This window comes from Erpetoichthys calabaricus, chromosome 18 (assembly GCF_900747795.2).
Source record: "Erpetoichthys calabaricus chromosome 18, fErpCal1.3, whole genome shotgun sequence".
NCBI lineage: Eukaryota > Metazoa > Chordata > Cladistia > Polypteriformes > Polypteridae > Erpetoichthys > Erpetoichthys calabaricus.
Genome location: NC_041411.2, coordinates 14,165,280 through 14,187,845, shown reverse-complemented (window position 1 = coordinate 14,187,845; position 22,566 = coordinate 14,165,280). Strand labels below are relative to the sequence as shown.

Here is a 22,566-nt window from a genome sequence, read left to right as displayed (position 1 = left end):
CAGTGACAACACCTGATAGCACTGATCTCATTTAATTATCTGGTATTATTTTTATTCTACATTCAGAAAAGCACAGCAGCATGATTTTTACATTTATAAGACATTAGAAAAATTTCTTCTTTTGCTATATATTTAAATGCTTAATTCTCTTTTGTTGATTTAATTATATTTTGCCTTTTCTCTGTGCAGTTTTCCTCTTTCGTTGCATCTTATTATTGACAATTTAAAAAAAGCAGAGCAGACACCCAGGCAAACAACACTGAATAATCAAAGGCTGCCACTACTTTAGCATTGAGCCAGCTAATTAGTAAATAATGGATTAATTAAACAATCAGAACACTTAGAAAAGTAAAACGAAAATCAAGAAGAAAATTTTGTTAATAACAAAAAAAAAACATTATTCCCAAATAACTGCTTGGTACATTTTAAATTTTTTTGTTTTTACCAAACTTAGTTTTCTATTTTCAATATTGTTGCCAAAACACAGAACTTATGAAATAACAGTTTACTTAATTAGCCCAGGAGTCCAATTAAAAACAGAATTTGATTAGAACAAAAACCTGCAGCCTCAGTGGGTCCCCAGGACCGAGTTTGTGAAGCACTGATCTAGTGTATATAATATAGTTTATTAAAAATCACACATACCTTCATAAATGAATGTGAATTTCTTTTTCTTTCAAAACAAAGAGAATTGCTATCATAAGGCACATTCAAAAATGAAATACAGGAAGGACACTAAATCGATGACAGGTGAGAAAGGTTAAAGATCTATAACAAGAGCTGCAGAGGAGACAACATAATAAAACAAAAATCTGAATCAGGCAAAGCCATCAGCAAAATAGGCAATAGTAGTAAATGAGACATAAACTGTCAAAGGGATGATTGATGACCTTAAGCCCCATCCCCAAAACATGATTTATAAAACAGGATATGTGAAAATATGATTTACGAAAATTACCTCTGCCCCTATGGGTGGGGAGGGGAAATATGGGGGTTGGACAACTGCCATTATTAATGATCTCTAAGCTCCTCCTTTTAGGCAAGAGGTTTTCGTAAACCAAACCCTTATCATGCCCCATTACCGATTCCCAAACCTAGGTGGTATGCCTTCGTCTCTCTAACGGCCTATAGGGTTAGGGGAGGGGCATGTCACTCCACTCTGCCACAGCGGAAAGTAAAAGAGGCCCTGTATAAAACTCTAGCTATTTAGTGAAAACGCAACGACATTCAAAACGTGTAGAATGCGCCTTGTTTGAGTTACAGAACCATCAATTCAGCTGAACTTGGTACAATTCTAATTGTACTTTGAGACAGGTAGAAGTAAAAAGAAATGCTCTGGGACACCTCACAGTGGTAATTTTCAAGAAAGAACCTATCTTTCCCGAATATAAAGAGGATAGCCATGAAAAGGGGGAAAAGTATCAATAAAATGAGATAAAGGAACGAGTGACTGAAATTCATTTTCTATAAAAGACTGGACTTTTTTTTAAATCTCTTATTCCAAATATTGATGAGGCTATTCATAATGGAAAAACGCCTGACCAAATCAAAATAATTAGAAGAATTGAGTAATTCAATGTCAGAGGAGGAGGAGGAAAAAAACTGACAAACAACAACCCTTCATGTAGATTAAACTTACCAGAAGATTGTGAAGAACAGCATTTGCATAGATATCATTCTCCACAAATAAATTATCCTCTGCATTGCCAGAGGAAATAGTATGGGAGAACCATATGATTTGAAATCTCTGAATTCTCTGAACTGATCTAAAGCTTCTACACCTAAGAGTCTCACAAAAAGCATGTTGTCTCTATTTATAATGAATTCATATTGCAATATTTCTAAACATTTCACATGGCAGCACTACAGTCACAGCCTTTTTTTAGCTGGACATAGCATTGTTCTTTCAATGTCAATAAGTGGGAATTTTAGACAACAGGTGGCCACTGGGTGTCATGCAAATACAGCAAAACAACTCCCAGTCCACAGGAACTATTGTCCACTCAGGTACATTAGCATGTCTGTTTGAAAGTTGCAAGATTAACACAGTCATTTCAATAAGTTTGCTTTTCAACCAACTAAACAGCTCTTGCTGTTCAATGTCCCAGCAAGTCTCACAAACATCTGTCTTTGTCTGCAAGATAAGGTATACACTTATTGTATCCAGCTAGTTTATTATCCCTAGAAAACTATAAATTACATTAACTTTGTTTAACATTACAAAAGTTCATTCCTGCCAGTCAAAAAAATATTGTGCTGTTTCACAAAATTATTGCATTATTTCACTATCTATCTATCTATTGCCTGCTGTGGTCAAATATGGGAGACAGTACTCTGGTCCTTTGCAGGGTACAGCCAGTTAGAAAGCATGTGCTGCACACAATCCAGTAACAGAAACCTATTTTAAAAAGTGTCTATTTATTTCTAATCCACTTATTAGCTATAGATATTTTGAACTGGTGCTTTGCTGGTGCAGCAGCCGGTGCTCATACCTTGAATCCATGGGAGCTCAGGCCTGGGATGGATTTACTTACTTCACAGAACATAAAGGACTAAACATATTTAGTTAATTGAGAAGTATTACTGACACATTTCAAACTCCCTGCTGACTCTGACACTGCAAGGCAGGAATGCTAGCTCAGCACTAGCACTTGGCCTAGGTTAAAACACCCATACTAAACTTATTAAACCTTGTACTAATTAAAACTAAATGAATACCTATAACATTTGTGCTGTTCTTGCCAATTGATTGCAAGCCATATGCATAGCTTAACCTCTCTCCCACTAACTATCACTGGACGACCAAAGCATGTACTGTATATGCAAAATGTTACTGGCAGCAGCAGGCAATATCTTTGAGAGATAATGCAATACTTTTGAGATGTTATACAATAATTATTGCAAAATAAACACACTTTAACAAAACAATGCAATTGTTTTGCAATATTTTTTTTGCTGGTGGTGGAAATATTCTTCTGTAACCTTACATATGACATAACATACAGTATGTTGAACAGCTTTTTTGGGGTCTGATTTCACCCTCCTAGAAGAAATAATATTACCCACAAATTTAATTTTTACTTTACTAGCTCACGTGCTTCAATGTTCGGGGTAATTCTTGCTTTGCAGATTTTTTCTAGTACAGTAATGCTGAAATCATATTTTGCCAATCAACGTATCCATGTGTTTGAAATTATTCATGTGAATTTTTTTAAAACCCCAGGATCAGAGGGAATTTTAAAGTACGAATATTTGAAATATATCTAAAAATTGTACAATTAAATTAGTGCATTTGCCATAGTTAATAAACATCAGCCAAAACCATGTTAATGTTCAGTTTGGCGATGATTTATGCTGCAGTATGAATTTCAAGGTTCTGTTCTATTGACAGAAGAATCTACATTTATCTAAATATTACATCATTAGGTTAAATAAGAGTCAAATGTTTATAAAGCTAGCGTTTTTTGGTGTCACAAACGGGTCTGTGTATCAGTCCAAAACATCTACGCTGCTTATAACACCTATGTTCTTCATTCGTTGAAGATGTACTTTAACTTTGTTTAAACATGGTAATAGAAGTCACTGAAGCAGTCCCTTTCAGTACAGATCTATTGCTTGGTCTATGGTTACTAGATCATAGTAAATCTTGTTTAATCTTTCCATTGCTATACTATTCAGTTGTAAGATTACGTAGAAATTTTATTGTTTCTGTCCTACCTAAGAGAGCACTATTAAAATTTTTGACAAGTTAGTTTATCCCTTCATCCAACATTACACTGTTCCAGAAGGGAGACCTTTACAACATTTCTTAGAAAAGGAACAAACCAGTAGGTTCTGTTTGCTACAGTAAAGCTATCTATCTATAATTTTTTATACGTATGCTTGGGCATGACAGTGACATCAGCTCCATGTCAGCCGTGAATATTAAATTAAGGTTTTTTATTGAAAGGTCGGGTTTTCTAAAGAGCTTCACACATGTCTACTGAAGCCTGAATGGTAGTGCTAATTGACAGGTACAGTAAGTGTATAGTGTTGTTATTGCAGTTTTATATGCTTTGCTGAAATGCCGTTTTTTCCCCTTACATTTTTCAAGCTGTGTTTTTAGCAGGGCTCCAACCTTTTTTGTGTCCTGTTGTTTTTCCATACTGACAGTTTGATCTAAATCCATTGTTATGTCATTAATTTGATCTCGTTCTTACACGTGATATTTCAGTTAATGATACTGATTTATGCAATGTTTCTTTTACTGATCACTTTTCTATAATGATGGATTTGAATATTACTGTAGATGTCCCAACTACTAATTGTGCTTCACGCTGCTCTCGCTTTTTAAATTCTTCTATTATATCCGATTTTAAAACCATATTCCCTAGTCTTGATGTGCATGTCCAATATAATTGTATCGATGATTTCTGTCTTAGAATTTAATTCTTCTTGTAAAACGGTATTAGACTCAACAGCTCCGCTCAAGACATGCTGTAATAAGGGAAGAACTGATCCCTGGCTAAATGAAACTACGTGATCGCTGCACCACCCCTGTCGAACTGCGGAATGGCATTGGAAAAAAGATGGTCTGATTGTTTCTAAACAGATTTTTAGGGCTTCTCTATTCAAATTCCAGGTTGCAGTTAAGAAATGTAAACATGATTTCTTCGCTGATTTAGTTTCCCGTCATTCTAAGAGTCCTAGGGTCTTATTTAATTCAATTAATGTGGCCATTCACCCTCATTCTGTGATGGGATTAAATAGCACTGTTCTTTCATGTGAGCAGTTTCTTTCATTCTTTGTCAGTAAAATTGATAAAATTCACTGTGGTATTGTTCCAACTGACTATGAACTTCCTACTGTTAATCATGGTAATGTATTCAAATCTTTTGATCCTGTCTCACTTTCACAGCTAAAAAGAACTATTGACACCCTTAAACCAGCTCCCAGTCCTCTTGATATTGTACCACCACGCCTCTTAGTGGAAGCCTTTGATGTTTTGGGCCCATCTTTACTAGCCATTATCAACGATTCTATTAGTGCTGGGTTTGTGCCCTCATTTTTTAAACATGCTGCAGTGCGTCCCTGTCTAAAAAAGGCAGAATTAGATCCTGGAGTTTTAGCCAATTTTCACCCGATTTTCCAATTGCCATTTCTGGCTAAAATATTAGAAATAATTATTTATAATCAATTGGTTGATCACCTTAACTCCAATAATTTATTTGAGATCTAGCAGTCTGGCTTTAGGCGTTATCATGGTGTTGAGACAGCCCTCCTTAAAGTATTCAATGACATCTCTATTACTGACTCAGGTGGAGCTGCGGTCATTGTCCTCCTGGACCTGACTGCTGCCTGTGACACTATTGACCACGAGATATTGCTGTAAAGGCTTGAACATCTTGTTGGGCTTAAAGGGGCTGCTCTTAACTGGTTCAGGTCATATCTAACTGGTAGACACTTTTCAGTGACTTTAAAGTCCTCTTTTTCGTCTACTGCTCCTCTTAAATGTGGTGTTCCTCAGGGATCCATTTTGGGCCCTATCTTATGCTATATATATCTTCACCCTATTGGATCTATTTTTAGGAAATTTAACATTTCTTTTCACTGCTATGCTGATGATACACAGGTTTGTATTCCCATCTGCAACTCTGCAATAAATCAACTGCACAACTGTCTTTCTGAACTAAGATCCTGGATGGCTAATAATTTTCTTGATCTGAATCAAAATAAAACAGAGGTGCTGATAGTGGGTCCATCAGCTAAAGCCCAAATTGGTCTTGGACTTTTCGGCTCTTTCTCTGTCTTTTGCAAACCTCAAGTCCGCAATCTAGGTGTTATCTTTGACAGTAACCTCTCTTTTGAGAAACAAGTTAATTCTGTAGTCAAGAGTCACTTTTTCCAGCTTCATCTATTAGGTAAAATCAAGCCTTTTTTATCTTCTAGGTATCTTGAGAAAGCTACTCATGCTTTTATCTTTTCTCGCCTTGATTACTGCAACTCACTGTATTCTGGGATTAGCAAATCCCTGATACACTGGTTACAGTTGGTCCAGAATGCTGCTGCTCGCTTTCTGGTTGGGGCAAGTAAGTATGACTCTGTTTCTCCAATATTAGCTTCTTTACACTGGCTGCCTGTCAGTTTTTGAATTGATTTTAAAATCTTGTTTCTAGATTTTAAATCTTTACATGGGCTTGCTCCTGCCTATTTATTTGAATTGTGTGCTTTACACCAGCCATCCAGAGTGCTTAGATCTTCCGATTAGTTGTCTCTTGTTGTCCCTCGTACCAAGTGTAAAACTAAGGGGGACAGACAGGGCTTTTGCAGCTGCTGCTCCTCACCTATGGAACTCTTTACCTCATCACATAAAGGAGTCGTTTATAATTGAACTGTTCAAAATGAGACTAAAGACTCATTTCTATTCACTTGCATTCCGTGACCTTCAGTAATACTGATGGTTTCCTCATTGTGATTATGTAACATTCCTTCTATTTCTTATTTATTTTATTTATGTTCATTTATTTTATTTCTATTTATGTTATCATGTTAATTGTATGTTTTTCTTTAATTGTATGTTTTTCTTTTATTCTATTATTGTAAAGCACTTTGGCCACAGCATTCTGATGTTGTTTTAAATGTGCCATATAAATAAAGTTGACATTAATTATCAGCATATTTGCACTGTGTTGCCACTTCTTGTGTTTTTCATAACTGTCACATCCCTACTCATATCAGAGTTCTGTGATTGACTCCAGAGTGATGATCATTTCTCAGGTCAAATATTTATTCAACTCCATTCATACTGACAAAGTCAGTAGACCTACAACTAGTCTGGCTTTTATTATCAACTCAGCCATTCATAGGTCCATAGTTGTTCATAATGAGGGAACAAACCAGTTAATTCCCAATTTTCATGCAATGGTTACAGTTTGTATTTGAATATATTACATTCTTATTGACACATAAAAGCCCTGTTTTGTTAAATGCAGCTGCCTCATCCCTACAAAATGATTTTCTTGTAATGATGTTATTACAACATTTTTATAGCCGTCTAATCAATTTTATTTCATTTTAAAAGCTTTGAAAATCCTACAGGCTAAATTGTGAAAGATGCAATTATATTCTGCTATATTCTGACATTCACTATGAGCTCCCTTCTTTCAACACATTTGTTAGTGCCTGTCCTCCACTTCTTTTTACATGTCTACACCACCACTTCTGGGATAATCCCATAATGTTCTTAATAACCAAGTATTACCCAATTCATTATGCCATGGTAAGAAATCAGTTTGACAAACATACAGATGCAAATTACTAATTTATAATAATACTAGGGGGCTCCGCCCCCTGCTCGCTTCGCTCGCCAACCCCTGGTGTTGGGAATGACAAAGAGCGTGATGTATGAATGAGATATAGAATAGTGTGACGGTGTAGATGATGCAAATAGAAACCAAACAATAAAGTGTGTGGCACAGTGTAAAGGTTTATTTGAAAATTTCTTTGTACACGCCGTTTAAGTGTAAAAGGTAATTCCAGCTTAGAACTTGTAAGGTCATTTAAGATGGTTATTGTTGTGATCAGAGTCAAGTTTGTCAGAGCTTAGAAAGAGTTGTGTCTCTCCAGGAAGTAATGGAATGACTTGGGTATTTATGTTTTCCACATTAATATTTTTTGGACATAATATAGTGCGTTGTGTTAAAAGGGGCATTTGGTCTAATGAGATTGCTGTTCCAAATCTCTCTGTAACTAAGTCGTCGCAGATAAAGGCTTGAGGAATTGTAATAATATGTGGCTGAAGTCCATCTGTATTGGTGAGTGTACCATCTCTCAGTTGTAATAAGCAATTGTTATGATCTGGTTCTGGACATCGTATATTTTTTACTAACTGTATCTTTTGAAAGCAATGCCAATTGTCTGCGTATTTTAAGGTGCACTGAACAATAGCTGAGTGCATGGCATCTGGAAGAATAGCTAATCACTGTCTAAAATCTCCTCCTCATAAAAGTACCTTTCCTCCAAATCGAATATTATTATTCATAAACGTTTGTAGAAGTTTATGAATGGTGTTGAGTAAGTGACTTCATGCCATTGAACATTCATCAATAAACAACATTTTTTCAAGACGGATGTCACGTGCAGTGCCACCGTTAATGTTCATAGTGGATACCGATTTGTAGGATCTAATGTAGTTGATAAAGATTTCACTTTCAGGTACATCGTCAGTTATAAGCTTCTGTAGATATTCAGCATATGAATGTAAAGAAGGCAGTCTAATTTGACCATTTTGACAACAACGTGTAAATGTATAAATTGTATTGCCAGTTGTTTCTTCACGGAAGTGAACTGAATGACAATGATTGCAAATGACATTCATTAATCCGAATGAATATTCCTGGTTTATGTTTTGCTTGTGCCGTTTGAGAGGCGCGTTGTTGCATGTGTAGTATTTGGGACGTGTTGTTTTGGAGCTGTAATCGATTTGCCTGTGCTGTGTGAGAAGCCCGTTGTAGCCTTCGCTGCCATTAACGTATGTCTGAGACTGGAGGTGTTTCGTTTTGAATCCGTGCCTGTTGCGATGCAGCACTTTGATTGATAGTTTGCGTCATGTGGATCTAGGATGTAGATTTGTGCATATTTGCGTTGTTGATTTGTTTCAGGGTGCACTGTTCCAATGCGATGCAGTATTTGTGCACATATGCGAAAGCAGTATGGGCCATTGCCTTTTGGTGGCCTGATATTTACTCCGGTAGATGCAAAAGCAAATGAACTATTGTAGGATCTAATGCAGTTCATAAAGTTATTACTTTTAGGTACATCGTTAGTTAGAAGCTTTAGTTGAGCTTTGCGTTTTTGGAGTCGAGACATTTTTTCTTTTAGAAATATGGATAAGTAATAAGGAGTATTGCACTCACTGTTAATATGGAGCCTTTTCTGCGGTTGAACGGTTAATAGTGCCTTATTGTAATGAGATCCACCTATGCTGCATAGCCGTCTATTTTGTTGTTTCTTTCGTGTTCGTGTGTTTGTTCCTGTTATCCTTTCCTTTTCGTTTTGTACCCGTGACCGTGTATTCATGACTTGTTTCTTTCTCAGCATGCGAAATATGGATAAGTAATAAGGAGGATCGCAGTCACTGTTAATATGTTTCCTTTTCTGTAGTTGAACGGTTAATAGTGCTTTATTGTAAGGAGATCCACCAATGCTGACACCTATGCTGTCTAGTGTGAAGGTGTTGACGTTCACTTTAGAATATGTGGCTTTGGGTGTCACTTCTTATGGATGTGTGTGTGTGTGGGGGGGGGTTGAGGATTGCTGTCGCGCGAGCGTCTTCTTTCTTTTTGTGTTCCTGTGTCTTGTTGAATCCCCCTCTTTGTGTGTGTCCCATCCCTTGCTTGTAGGGTCTGTGGGGTGGTTTTGTGTTCTTTTTTTTGTGTTCCATGGGCTTGTTGAATCCCCCTCTTGGTGTGTGTCCCATCCAGTGCCTGTGGGGGGGGGGGGGGGTGCCTTGCTGTTGTGCGCGGGCCTCTTTTTTTTTTTTTTTTTTTTTTTTTGGGTCTAGTTTCGTGTGCAATGTGTTTCGTGCTTTGCCTGCGTTTGACTACTGTTTTATGTGCCTTTTCCTTTTTTCGGTGCTCGTTGCGCCTCATTTCTCCATTTTTCCTGTGCTCACTCCTTTTTTCTGTGGTCTTGTCCGCCTCTCGCGGCCCCTCATCCGCCTCTCTCGCCCTCTTTTGTCCGCCTTTCTCGGCTCCTCAGCCGACTCTCGCGGACTCTTTTTGCGCCTGCGCAGTACGTCTTTTTGCAGCTACGGCCCATTGCCGGATGTGCCTGCGTCCATCATCCGGTTTAGCATTCTCGGTTAGTAATATGGATTACAAGAATATTACCAAACATAATGCTAAATATTAGAAAAACACTTGTTATTACTTAATATTTTTTGTAAACAAAACAAAAAGTTTTTTTGCACTGTAGGTATTTTTTTTACAATACTGAAAATTAACACAAAGAGAAGGTTGAAGTGCAGAACTTGATGAAAAAAAATGAAAAAAATGAATGGATGTATGATCCTCTCTTGAGTCAAATGATCACTAAATGTCAATGTAGTTAAAGGCAGTAGAGATTTCAAAAAGAAACAACAGAGATAGACTCACTAGTAGGAGTAAGGCTGATGGCATTGACAATCTGTACAAAAGCACTACACTTGCTGTGGTGAGATTAAAATCCTACAGAACTGATTCAAACAGATAGAGAGAGAGGTTAGGAGCACACGCTGGCTGATACAACGCCTTGCCGCACCCACCACATGACAAACCACCTCAGGATCCCAGATTAGGACCCGAGTGCAGCCATGCAACAAGTGACACCTCAGCACCACACTAGTTCAGATGGAGTGGAACCAGTGTGAGGTTTTTTATGGTGGCTGGAATACCAATTCTGCCACCAACCCCCAGGTTTTTCCCTGCAGGCTGCCAAAAGTACCATAGGTAGGAACACCTGATAATATTTATGAACACAAAGACCAGATAATTATCACTTATTTTCCAGCCAATGATGTTGAAGTCATAAAAATTGTTTTTCAGTGCACCAAGGACATTAAGGAAATAGTCTGGTCTTGATTGGAGCAGTGAAATAAGTGTGTGAATGTGTAATTGGGTGTATTGAATAATTTTCACTGCAATAGGTGGTAATAAGAATGATATAAAAGGAGCAGATTTATGGCTGGAAAACCAGTAGTTCAGATCAGCATAGAGAAGTATATGGTATAAGATGATTAGGTCAGATAGGAAGATGTTAGTAGAATAAGGAATAAACTGATTTAATGTATAGAAATGGCATTGAGAAATGACTAAGTGTTAGAAAATCAATCAAAACAGCAGAGTACCAGTTGACATGTACGTTGGGTTTGATGAGGATCAAAATATTAGTCGGTTTCATACAAAGAACACAAATTCAATGAACTCTGAGATGAAGTAAGAGTATTACTAATGAAAACAGTACTTCACAACAAGAGAAAAAGAAAGAAGAGCAAATAATAAGAGACACGGAAATAACGTAGTTAAAAGAGACGATAACAAAAGTAACACTGCCATTGTCTGTCTGCCAGTGCCAGCACAAGCGGCAGATGTTCAGGGTGTAAAGTATAAACCTAATTAAAGGGAATGTTTTCTGAAAGACAATACAATGTTATAAGATGTTACAAGGTCAGTAAGAACCAAAAAAATAGACAGGAGTGAGTAGATATTGAGAAAGAAGGGCCTGAGAGGCTTACATAAAGATAGGATTCTAAACAAGGGTGCCACGTACTTAATAGAATCAAAATGAGCATTGCCAAAAAACTGTTCAGCCCAGATCTAGATCTTCATCTAGTAAATGACAGCATCATACTGTATATCAGGCATTTACGAAAACAACTGCTCAAACTAGTCAAACTGTAGCTAAACCATCTTTAAATAGTGCTTAAAATGCTGTGCCTAAAAGGCTGAAACTGACTACTTTTGCTTACAATATACTCCATCCTGCATTCAAATTCAGATCTCTAGGATACCAACATGCCTACAGCAAGGTAAGCCACTTGGAAACAAAGGATAAATTCATACAAATATTCAAGCCATGTATTTTAAGATGGCATAAAGCATAAACCTACATAAATGAATGTATAATTAAGTTACATGAAAATTAGTAAGTGAGAAATGAAAGGCTGAATGTTCCACACATGCTTGACCTTATGATACTGCTTAATCATGCAGTTCTAAACCAAAAAGCAAATTATACGTAGAAATAAATGTAGCAAAAAATAATTTGTAGACAAGAAGCTGAGATGTAGTTGGAAAAAAAATTATGACACCCTGGAAATCACCTGTGGCCTAAATTTACTATTGCATTTCACCTTTTTGAGCAGCCAAGTCAACGTGGCCACAAAGAAACATGTTATTCAACTGTCAAGTTTACATAATAAATTCAATGTTATGTATCAACTATCAGTAGAACTGCAAATTTCCTAATTAGGAATTGCACAAATCCTTTATTTATAAAAGAACCAACAGTAAGGATCAATAATAGAAATAACAGTACAGTACATGTTTTATTTTCCTACTAAATTATCAGCCTTATTGTCCTTTCTTTTTTGATAGAGTCAGTAGCAACAACTTAAAGCTTTTAATTATTCTGTTTATGCAGTAAAGAGTTTCTTACATTGTACTGAAAGAATTGATAGATAGATAGATAGATAGATAGATAGATAGATAGATAGATAGATAGATAGATAGATAGATAGATAGATAGATAGATAGATACTTTATTAATCCCAAGGGGAAATTCACATCTGAATTCTGCCCCACGTTCTTAGAACACTGCCACTGTTCATTGCTGTTTCGGAGTATTTATTTATGCAGGGCCCTTTTAAAGTCCAGCCACACCAGTCTTAATCAAGCTGAGATCTAGAATTTCACTTTGTCATTCCAAAGCCTTGATTCTTTTCTTTTACAGACATTCAGCTATGGACCTACTGGTCTTCTTAGTGTCACTGAGCTTTGTCTAATTAAGGATTCAGGATTGTGTCACATTTTCTACTAGAAAATAACATGGCATAAAGTGGAGTTCTTCATTGGTCCAAGCATTGCCTAGGATTCAATGATCCTGTAGATTCTGAGGCTGCAAGATAATCCCAAGGCATTTGCTCTGTCTGACAGCTTATATAATAATAATTCTTTACATTTATATAGCGCTTTTCTCATTACTCAAAGTGCTTAGCAATTGCAGGTTAAGGGCCTTGCTCAAGGGCACAACAGAGCAGAGTCCCTTTTGGCATTTACGGGATTTGAACCGCCAACCTTCCGATTGCCATTGCAGATCCCTAGCCTCACAGCCACCACTCCGCCTGTCATATACAAGGTTCTTGCATTGACACACTGTGCATGGATTTTTCCAAACATGAAAAACTACACAAGCACCAGAAAAACTCTACTTCACTTTCTTCAAAGGCCTTTGTTCCAGGGGTCTTACCCAACGTACAGCACAATATGTGACTAATGTGTATGTGTCTCCTATAAAAAATGTATCATGGACAGTATTTTTTTTTCCTGAGTGAAAGAGTTAGAAATACAATGCACTTAAACCCAATCCAAGGATCAAGCAAGGGCTCAGTTGATTCCACAAACTTTCCTAAGAGAGCAAAACATGAAGTGTAATCATGAGAACATAATCTGTGAATTTCAGATTCCTAAAAAATGTAGTTCTTTTTCCCATTTTTTTAAATTTATTTTAATAAACCTCAGACTAGAAAACACTGGGATGTGTACACTCTTAAATAATATCCCTAAAAGTAAGTGCAACACTACTATGAGATAAAGCCATCATATACATAACAAAAAGAATGTGAAACAATAAAATAATTTTCAATACAACAACCAAGGAAAAATTGACAAAAACACTCCAAAATAATCTTAAATGGGAGTAGGTCCAATTATTTTATTTATTTTCAGGAGAAAATGGCTTTCTAAAGGCTATCCTCAATAAAAACCATATTTGTTCAATCTGTTTTTCCTGGTGGTAGAGCAATGAGTCATGTTGATAGAGGCATGTACTGTAGATCTCTGGATGTTGCTTGTGTTTTCTTTACAATTTTGTGTTGTATAAGACAATCTGATCCTTAGGCAAATTCGCTGGGAAGCCCATTACATGAAAGACTAAATACTATAAATAGTGTAAATAATGCTTCTCACTGTACAATGATTGGACCTTAACTTATTTGCCTTTAATCCATTCCAGACTATTGCTGCCTTTCATTCTTAAACCTTAATGCTTCAGACTAATTTGTCAAAAGGCATTACTTCATGTAGGGTTGAGGTAGCGGTCAGAACCTTTTTGAGTACACGTGACAAGCAGCTCCCAGGTTCAATTATTTCATAAATGATAAGCAACTAGTAAGGATGTTTATGTACATTTTCACATATGGCTCCTATGTGTTGGTTAATTTCTTGTTAATAAATAATGACAAAGTAAAAACCATAATGTTTTGTTAGTTACATGATGTTAAAATTGTCTACTTTTAAGACTCATTAAAGTTTTGGTAGAGTTGCTATTTTCTTCAAGAAAGAAAAATTTGACATTGAATATGTCCTTTTACATCAGCATCCTATATGGATCATGTTCCAGAATTTGATCTGAATGCAACATAGAATTTAGAGTAATATTTTACTTACAAATGATGCACATTACGGCTTAATACAGTGATGATTATGCTCTCTTTGGATCAGTAACACTGGTGCACTTTCTTCCTTACTCCTTTCAAGTAAAATCTTCACAATTCAAACACTTGAAAATGAAGAAAGGACATATAAATTAATATTAACAGTTTAGAATACATAAAAAACTGTTTTGCAGATTACAACAGAAGATACTTTATCTACAATTCAGTTCAATTCTAAGGGTGCTTTATTAACCTTAGCAAACATGTAGCATTACCAAAGCATTAATATTAATATCACTGTGTATGGAATATATTTATAGATACCCAGTGGTTCCTAAACTCGGTCCTGGGGACCCACTGTGGCTGTAGGTTTTTGTTCCAACCAACTTCTGTTTTTCATTGGACTCTTAGTGTAATTTAGTGAGTTATTATTTCCCAGTTTCTGTGTTTGGGAGTCAATATTGAAATTACAAACTATGTTTGGTAGATTGTTATTAAAAAAAACAGACAGAAATGTTTGTTAATTATCTAATGTGTTTTGTGTGGGAAGTAATCAACTCTGTAGCATTTAGAAAAAAAACATTACTGTAATCTGTCTGATTAAAATAATAACCAGTTTGCATTCTGGGGGTGTACAGTGGTAAGTGCTGCTGATTCACAGATCCAACATCCAGGGTTCAAACCTTGTGCCTAGCCTTTGCTTCTCTGAAGTTTGCAAAGCTTTCCCATGTCTGTGTTTTTCTTCCAGATTCCAAAGACTCAAGTGTTAAGTTATTCAGTGATTCAAAACTGGGCCAGTGTGAGTGTGTGTGTGCGTGCGCATAAATGAGGTCTTTCTTGCTTTATGCAAAATGGTGTCAGGAACAGATTTTGTCTTCTATAACCTTGATTGGGACTAAGTGAGCTTGGGAATGATGTGTTTTATTTGAATAATTTGTTTATTAACCAGGCCTGATTTATGTCAACCTGCTCAATGTTAAGTCTGATTAAATTTGTCCCTTTCCATTATAATGAAATAATCACTACACCGTTTGGGAAGGAACATCTTGCCAATATCAAATAAAATTTCCTGAAAATCTTTATGTATTGATGTCTATTACCTTAGAAAAGGGCTCAAAGCTTTTTCTCAGGAACTGTGGCTTTATTAAATTACTGTATAGTTATTTGACAAATGGAGCAGGCTTAGACATGTAGTCATTTCTTTCCAGGAAGATTCAGGGTCAAAAGTGAACCAAAGCTCTGACAGGCTGAAGCAGCCCAGCCACACTTCCCTCTAGCAACCTGGGACAGAAGCCTATCCTCACAGCGGTAGGCACAGACTCTTGTTATATAGCATACTGTATATTAAAGCTGACTCCTAAAATTCAATAAAATGCTATAGCAAGATGAAACGTGGTGTTTATGCTTGAAAACCAGCAAAACCCAATGTGCTGAAGCAGTCCTGAATGGGCAGGTTGTACAAAGGGCTGTTTAATGACTGATCAGTATGTTAAGGAAACAACTCGTTTTTGGTAATAAAGGTGCTGGGATCAGTTATTGAATCCAAAGAAATACTTTCTACTTTAAAATAGAACACTAGGTATTACATAACAAATAAATAACATTCTGTAAAAAATGTCAGTAAATTCAACGGTAAAAATACTGTAAATGGTGAAAGTAAAATACCTTTTCTGAAAAAAAGGAAAGTTACCTTATGTTCTACAGAAAATTACCTGTATATCTTAAACATCCATCCATTATCCAACCCGCTATATCCTAACTACAGGGTCACAGGGGTCTGCTGGAGCCAATCCCAGCCAACACAGGGCGCAAGGCAGAAAACAAACCCCCTGCAGGGCGCTAGCCCACCAAAAGGTGCACACACACACACAAACACACACCAAGCACACACTAGGGCCAAGTTAGAATCACCAATGCTCCAAACCTGCATGTCTTTGGACTGTGGTAGGAAACCCACGCAGACACGGGGAGAACATGCAAACTCCACGCAGGGAGGACCCGGAAAGCGAACCCAGGTCTCCTTATCTTAAACAATACATTTCATTATTTTTTTACAACCAAGTTCTGTAAAATCAATATTTTTCTACCTTCAAAATATGCCACATACGGTTTACTGATATGTTACAGTTACACTGAAAAAATCTCTGTTAATTAAGTGTAAAACTGTTACATTGCGAAGGTAAGCAACTGTAAAATGTAAAACGGTAAAGACCTGTTTCAGTAACACCGCTATTTGCATAAGGACACGCCCCGTTTTACCGTAGTGTTCCTGGTGAACCGCATAGCTTAGAATTCTCAGTAGGGGGAAAAACTTCAGCAGAGTTAGCAGACTGATTTTTTCCCTGCGTGCTGAAGGTTTTTTTGAGGTAATGGAAGCTGATTTAGGGTGGGTTGTACTCGATAAGCTGGCACACCTGTAGGACACCATACACCGCAAAAGCAAACTTTACTTCTCCATCAGACAATGTGCCTTAACTTTCTTCATCCATCCATCCATCCATTGTCTCCCGCTTATCCGAGGTCGGGTCGCGGGGGCAGCAGCTTGAGCAGAGATGCCCAGACTTCCCTCTCCCCGGCCACTTCTTCTAGCTCTTCCGGGAGAATCCCAAGGCGTTCCCAGGCCAGTCGAGAGACATAGTCCCTCCAGCGTGTCCTGGGTCTTCCCCGGGGCCTCCTCCCGGTTGGACGTGCCCGGAACACCTCACCAGGGAGGCGTCCAGGAGGCATCCTGATCAGATGCCCGAGCCACCTCATCTGACTCCTCTCGATGCGGAGGAGCAGCGGCTCTACTCTGAGCCCCTCCTGGATGACTGAGCTTCTCACCCTATCTTTAAGGGAAAGCCCAGACACCCTGCGGAGGAAACTCATTTCAGCCACTTGTATTCGCGATCTCGTTCTTTCGGTCACTACCCATAGCTCATGACCATAGGTGAGGGTAGGAACATAGATCGACTGGTAAATTGAGAGCTTCGCCTTGCAGCTCAGCTCCTTCTTCACCACGACAGACCGATGCAATGCCCGCATTACTGCGGATGCCGCACCGATCCGCCTGTCGATCTCACGCTCCATTCTTCCCTCACTCGTGAACAAGACCCCGAGATACTTGAACTCCTCCACTTGGGGCAGGATCTCGCTACCAACCCTGAGAGGGCACTCCACCCTTTTCCGGCTGAGGACCATGGTCTCGGATTTGGAGGTGCTGATTCTCATCCCAGCCGCTTCACACTCGGCTGTGAACCGATCCAGAGAGAGCTGAAGATCACGGCCTGATGAAGCAAACAGGACAACATCATCTGCAAAACGCAGTGACCCAATCCTGAGCCCACCAAACCGGACCCCCTCAACACCCTGGCTGCGCCTAGAAATTCTGTCCATAAAAGTTATGAACAGAATCGGTGACAAAGGGCAGCCCTGGCGGAGTCCAACTCTCACTGGAAACGGGTTCAACTTACTGCCGGCAATGCGGACCAAGCTCTGGCACCGATCGTACAGGGACTGAACAGCCCTTATCAGGGGGGCCGGTACCCCATACTCTCGGAGTACCCCCCACAGGATTCCACGAGGGACACGGTCGAATGCCTTTTCTAAGTCCACAAAACACATGTAGACTGGTTGGGCAAACTCCCATGCACCCTCCAGGACCCTGCTAAGGGTATACAGTGATCCCTCGCTATATCGCGCTTCGCCTTTCGCGGCTTCACTCTATCGCGGATTTTATATGTAAGCATATTTAAATATATATCGCGGATTTTTCGCTGGTTCGCGGATTTCTGAGGACAATGGGTCTTTTAATTTCTGGTACATGCTTCCTCAGTTGGTTTGCCCAGTTGATTTCATACAAGGGACGCTATTGGCAGATGGCTGAGAAGCTACCCAACTTACTTTTCTCTTTCTCTCTCTTGCGCTTTCTCTGATCCTGACGTAGGGGGTGTGAGCAGGGGGGCTGTTCGCACACCTAGACGATACGGAGGCTTGCCTAAAAATGCTGAAAGATTATCTTCACGTTGCTACCTTCTGTGTGCAGCTGCTTAGTGAAGCTTCCCATACTTAAAAGCTCGAAGGGCACGTATTGATTTTTGCATGTTTGTTTTTCTGTCTCTCTCTATCTCTCTCTCTCTTTGCTCCTGACGGAGGGGGTGTGAGCTGCCGCCTTCAACAGCTTTGTGCCGTGGTGCTTCGCATACAGCCCTATTGATTTGTTTGCTTTCTCTATGACAGTCTCTGCTCCTGACAAGCACCCCTTTGAAGAGGAAGATATGTTTGCATTCTTTTAATTGTGAGACTGAACTGTCATCTCTGTCTTGTCATGGAGCACAGTTTAAACTTTTGAAAAAGAGACAAATGTTTGTTTGCAGTGTTTGAATAACGTTCCTGTCTCTCTACAACCTCCTGTGTTTCTGCGCAAATCTGTGACCCAAGCATGACAATATAAAAATAACCATATAAACATATGGTTTCTACTTCGCGGATTTTCTTATTTCGCGGGTGGCTCTGGAACGCAACCCCCGCGATGGAGGAGGGATTACTGTAGAGCTGGTCCACTGTTCTGCGACCAGGACGAAAACCACACTGTTCCTCCTGAATCCGAGGCTCGACTATCCGACGGACCCTCCTCTCCAGGACCCCTGAATAGACTTTTCCAGGGAGGCTGAGGAGTGTGATCCCTCTGTAGTTGGAACACACCCTCCGATCCCCCTTCTTAAAGAGGGGGACCACCACCCCAGTCTGCCAATCCAGAGGCACTGTCCCTGATGTCCATGCGATGTTGCAGAGGCGTGTCAACCAAGACAGCCCTACAACATCCAGAGCCTTGAGGAACTCCGGGCGTATCTCATCCACCCCCGGGGCCCTGCCACCAAGGAGTTTTTTGACCACCTCGGTGACCTCAGTCCCAGAGATGGGGGAGCCCACCTCTGAGTCCCCAGGCTCTGCTTCCTCATTGGAAGGCATGTTAATGGGATTGAGGAGGTCTTCGAAGTATTCCCCCCACCGACCCACAACGTCCCGAGTCGAGGTCAGCAGCGCACCATCCCCACCATAACTTTCTTCAATGTATATAATTAAATGATATATGTTTGCTATTGCTTGTTGTTACTGTACTGATGCAGACTGTGTACTGGTGTTTGATCCTGACAATATTTTCTAATGGTTTATTGTCTGGCATATTTATTATAATGCATGGATATCAGGTAACCGTTAAAAGTTCACTTCTATTGGAATGTGTTAAGAAAAAAGTTATTTACTAGAAAGTTATACTGTACACCAAAAAATAATGTTTTTTACAGTAAAATTCTGGCAACCACAACTGCCAGTGCTTTACCATAAATTTAACATTATTTTTTAGTGATATATATTGAAATTTTGTGACAGTTATTCTTGTACCTAATATGAGTTAGGGCTGCAGGTGTGCTCATTTTTACGGTAATGAAGAAACACAGATGTGGGCTAAAATATGTCTCATGATACTGTACTACAGGGTGGCCCACGGAAAAGCAGCCCGTCTCCAGTCGGGTCTGAAACGGGCACAGAGATGTATTGACGCCCAAGGAGATCACTTTCAGCGTCTTCTGTAAACGTGATTTCCCAATCTGATCGTTTTTCTTTTCACTACGTAATGCAGTCGTCCAGGTGGAGGCCACCTTGCAGATACATTGAATCGTTTTGTAGACGTGCTAAGGGTGACATGGGAAAATATGCCAGTTCATGCTGGCCTTGGACTAAACAATTAAATAAATCAATCAATTAATCAGTAAGAAGATACCGATGTCTGCTGGATCAGATTTATCCCTGGGTGGAAATACAATGGCCTGCTGTGCCGGCTGCTGGATTTGGGCAACACTTAGGTGTTTACTTGTTTTAATCATGGTGGATCTCGTCGTTGTCCCCTAGCTGGCCCGCCTGTAACGTGTCACTCCACATGACACCCCAGTTTCAAACTGTTCCGTTTAGTACCAAAAGTACACCACATTGTTTTTTCTTTTTTGAAAAGTTACAGTTTTGCGGCTAGCTTGGTGGAGGTCGGGTGAAGGGGCTCCTTGAGTGTGGAGGCTCCCACCTCCTTGTGGGGGTCGCGGGGCATCTGCTGCAGCAGTGCATACACTCGATAAAGCCTTTCTGTGGAAAACTAGTGGTGGCTCTGAGGCTAGGGATCTGCACTGGCAATCGGAAGGTTGCCGGTTCGAATCGAAATGCTAAAAGAGACTGTGCTCTGTTGGGCCCTTAACCTGCAATTGCTGAGCGGTATGAGTAGTGAGAAAATCGTGCTATGTAAAGAATTATTATTATGTTCCACATATGAAGCAGAAACACAGTTATGTCAAGATATTTGGGGGCTGTATCGTGCACGTTCCCAACCTCCTCCTCCTCCGTTCCAGCGATCAAAAACAGAACTGAATCTAAATGGCCTTTAGATAAACTGTAATACACTGATCATTGGATACACAGGTAACCGTTTGAAATTCTTAAAATCGTTTAGTGTTCTCATACTGGTCATGGTACTAGCTTTGCCCTTAATGAAACCATTATATAGGCAGTAATTGCTTACAGACTGCATTGTGTGTGTGTGTGCAGACCCTTCCACCGCCGTCCTCCATTATGGTTGGATGCCGGTCCATTTTTAAACTACTGACAGTCATTCAAGCACCATCGGTCTTTAATCAACAGGTAAACCGCGTCACATTTAACTGAAATGGCTCTTACAAGACGAGACACTTACTTGGTCATTCACGTCCCCCGCGGGACTCTGTCATCGGGCGCCGCGAGGAGCGCAGCCCGGCGCGCGTGTGCGCGGCATTCGCCGCTCGAATTTCTCCCGCCCGATTTCTCGATGGTACCCGGATGTGCTGCGCTGTCTCTCTCCCTCTCTCTCTCTCTGTCTCTCTCTCTCTCTCTTTCTCTCTCCGTGCCTCTCTGTCAGACAATGTCAGCGATCGACAGACCGTGAAGGCTACGCACAGGCTTTACTGCTCAGGCATGTAGCAAGAGAACAAGAATTGCAAGAGAAGGCAGCGCTGTACTTTGCAGTCGTCCTCAGTAAGTGAACCGCGCTGTCCCGGTACAGACAGTGCGACCACAACTGACACGCGGAGATAAAGGGTCAATCCTGTTAGCCATTGAAAACACACACACAAAAGATAATGACAAATAAACTGGACAAACTGTACTGTCAGCGCTTCCCGGGCGTCCTGTTAGCACAATAATACTGTACCACCGACTCCCAGCTAAGCGTGTATTCGGCCCAGGAGAGACAGGTGAGCTTTTCCATATCAGGCTGTTCCTTTGCTTTGATCGTTTTCCCTCTATCTCATTTATGAATCACAGGTTCAACAGCTTTGATAGTTCTACTTGTGATTTTTTAAAGGTTTTTAAACAGTGTATTATCCGTCCAAAAATGTACGATCAGCACAGAGGAAGACCATGTGAACCCTGGAAGAGCGCAGTGATTGCACGTTGACGGTAAGCGGGCCCGGGAATCGGGAAGCTGTGGTGACTGCGCCACCCTGGCCTCTTAGGAACCCTCATTCAGTATCAGCGCTATTAAATGTAAGCAGATTACGCATACTACAAAAATGGTCCATCCAGATGCACAAAAATATAACCCTAAAGAAACTAAAACCGCCTTGCAGCATTCCATTTGTAGTAGCATCCCCGCACTTGTAAAGATAACGGTTCATTAATGGCACTTCACTGGGATGCGTGAAGGGATAATATTTGAGTATGAACTTGGTTTTAAAAAAATGTTCCAGATATGTGTAGAAAACAAAATCTTTAATGTCTAATAGTCTACCTGGCCCGATACAACCTAAACTTAACCTGTGCTATTGTATGCATCAAGAGTCCTTTCACAATCATGAACCTATTGGGCCATCCATCCATCTGTGTTCTTAACCCACTCATCCAGGGAAGCGCAGCGGAAGCCATTCCCATTGGGCAGAAGGCAGGAACAGGACAGCACTCTTAATAATCAAGGTGTCGGTGCGGTTCACCAGAGTGATGCCATTTTTGGTTTCCAAATGACCACATGAAGGTTCCAGTAAGAACCTTTCTTTATTTAGATCTATAATAGGTTCCACGCAGTAAATAATTATGAATAGATGATAACATACTTAATGAAATACCAACAAGTTCCTGATTTTAAAAGACTCCCACTGCATACAATAACTCAGGCTGGGTTCAGGTGTTCTTGATCGTTGTATTCTGCTAGGTAGGCTCCATTAAAGGTTTCTGTTTTGTTCACATAATGGAAACCAAAGAACCAATTTCATATGCAATCAAAATCCTTAAATATTAAAAATTACCGTTTCATTTTTGAAAATTAGAAATTAGATTGACATTAAAATTAAATTAAAAATGGGCGATTTCGGTTGCACTTTTTCTATTTACTTTTCTGTCGCTGA

General features: G+C 39.5%; 1 protein-coding gene across 2 annotated transcripts in view; it reads right to left on the bottom strand.

The window, feature by feature from the left end:
• ggt1a (gamma-glutamyltransferase 1a) overlaps nt 1-21,251 on the bottom strand; it is a 60,746-nt gene extending 39,495 nt beyond the window's left edge. Inside the window, exons 1-2 of one of the 2 annotated variants that reach the window (XM_028824163.2) lie at nt 20,886-21,251; nt 14,184-14,295 (exon numbers count right to left, since the gene is read on the bottom strand). The gene's annotated coding sequence lies outside the window, so the exon portion shown is untranslated. The remainder of the gene's footprint in view (nt 1-14,183; nt 14,296-20,885) is intronic. The other variant, XM_028824162.2, reaches the window with a different exon arrangement.
• Nucleotides 21,252-22,566: the final 1,315 nt, after the last annotated feature.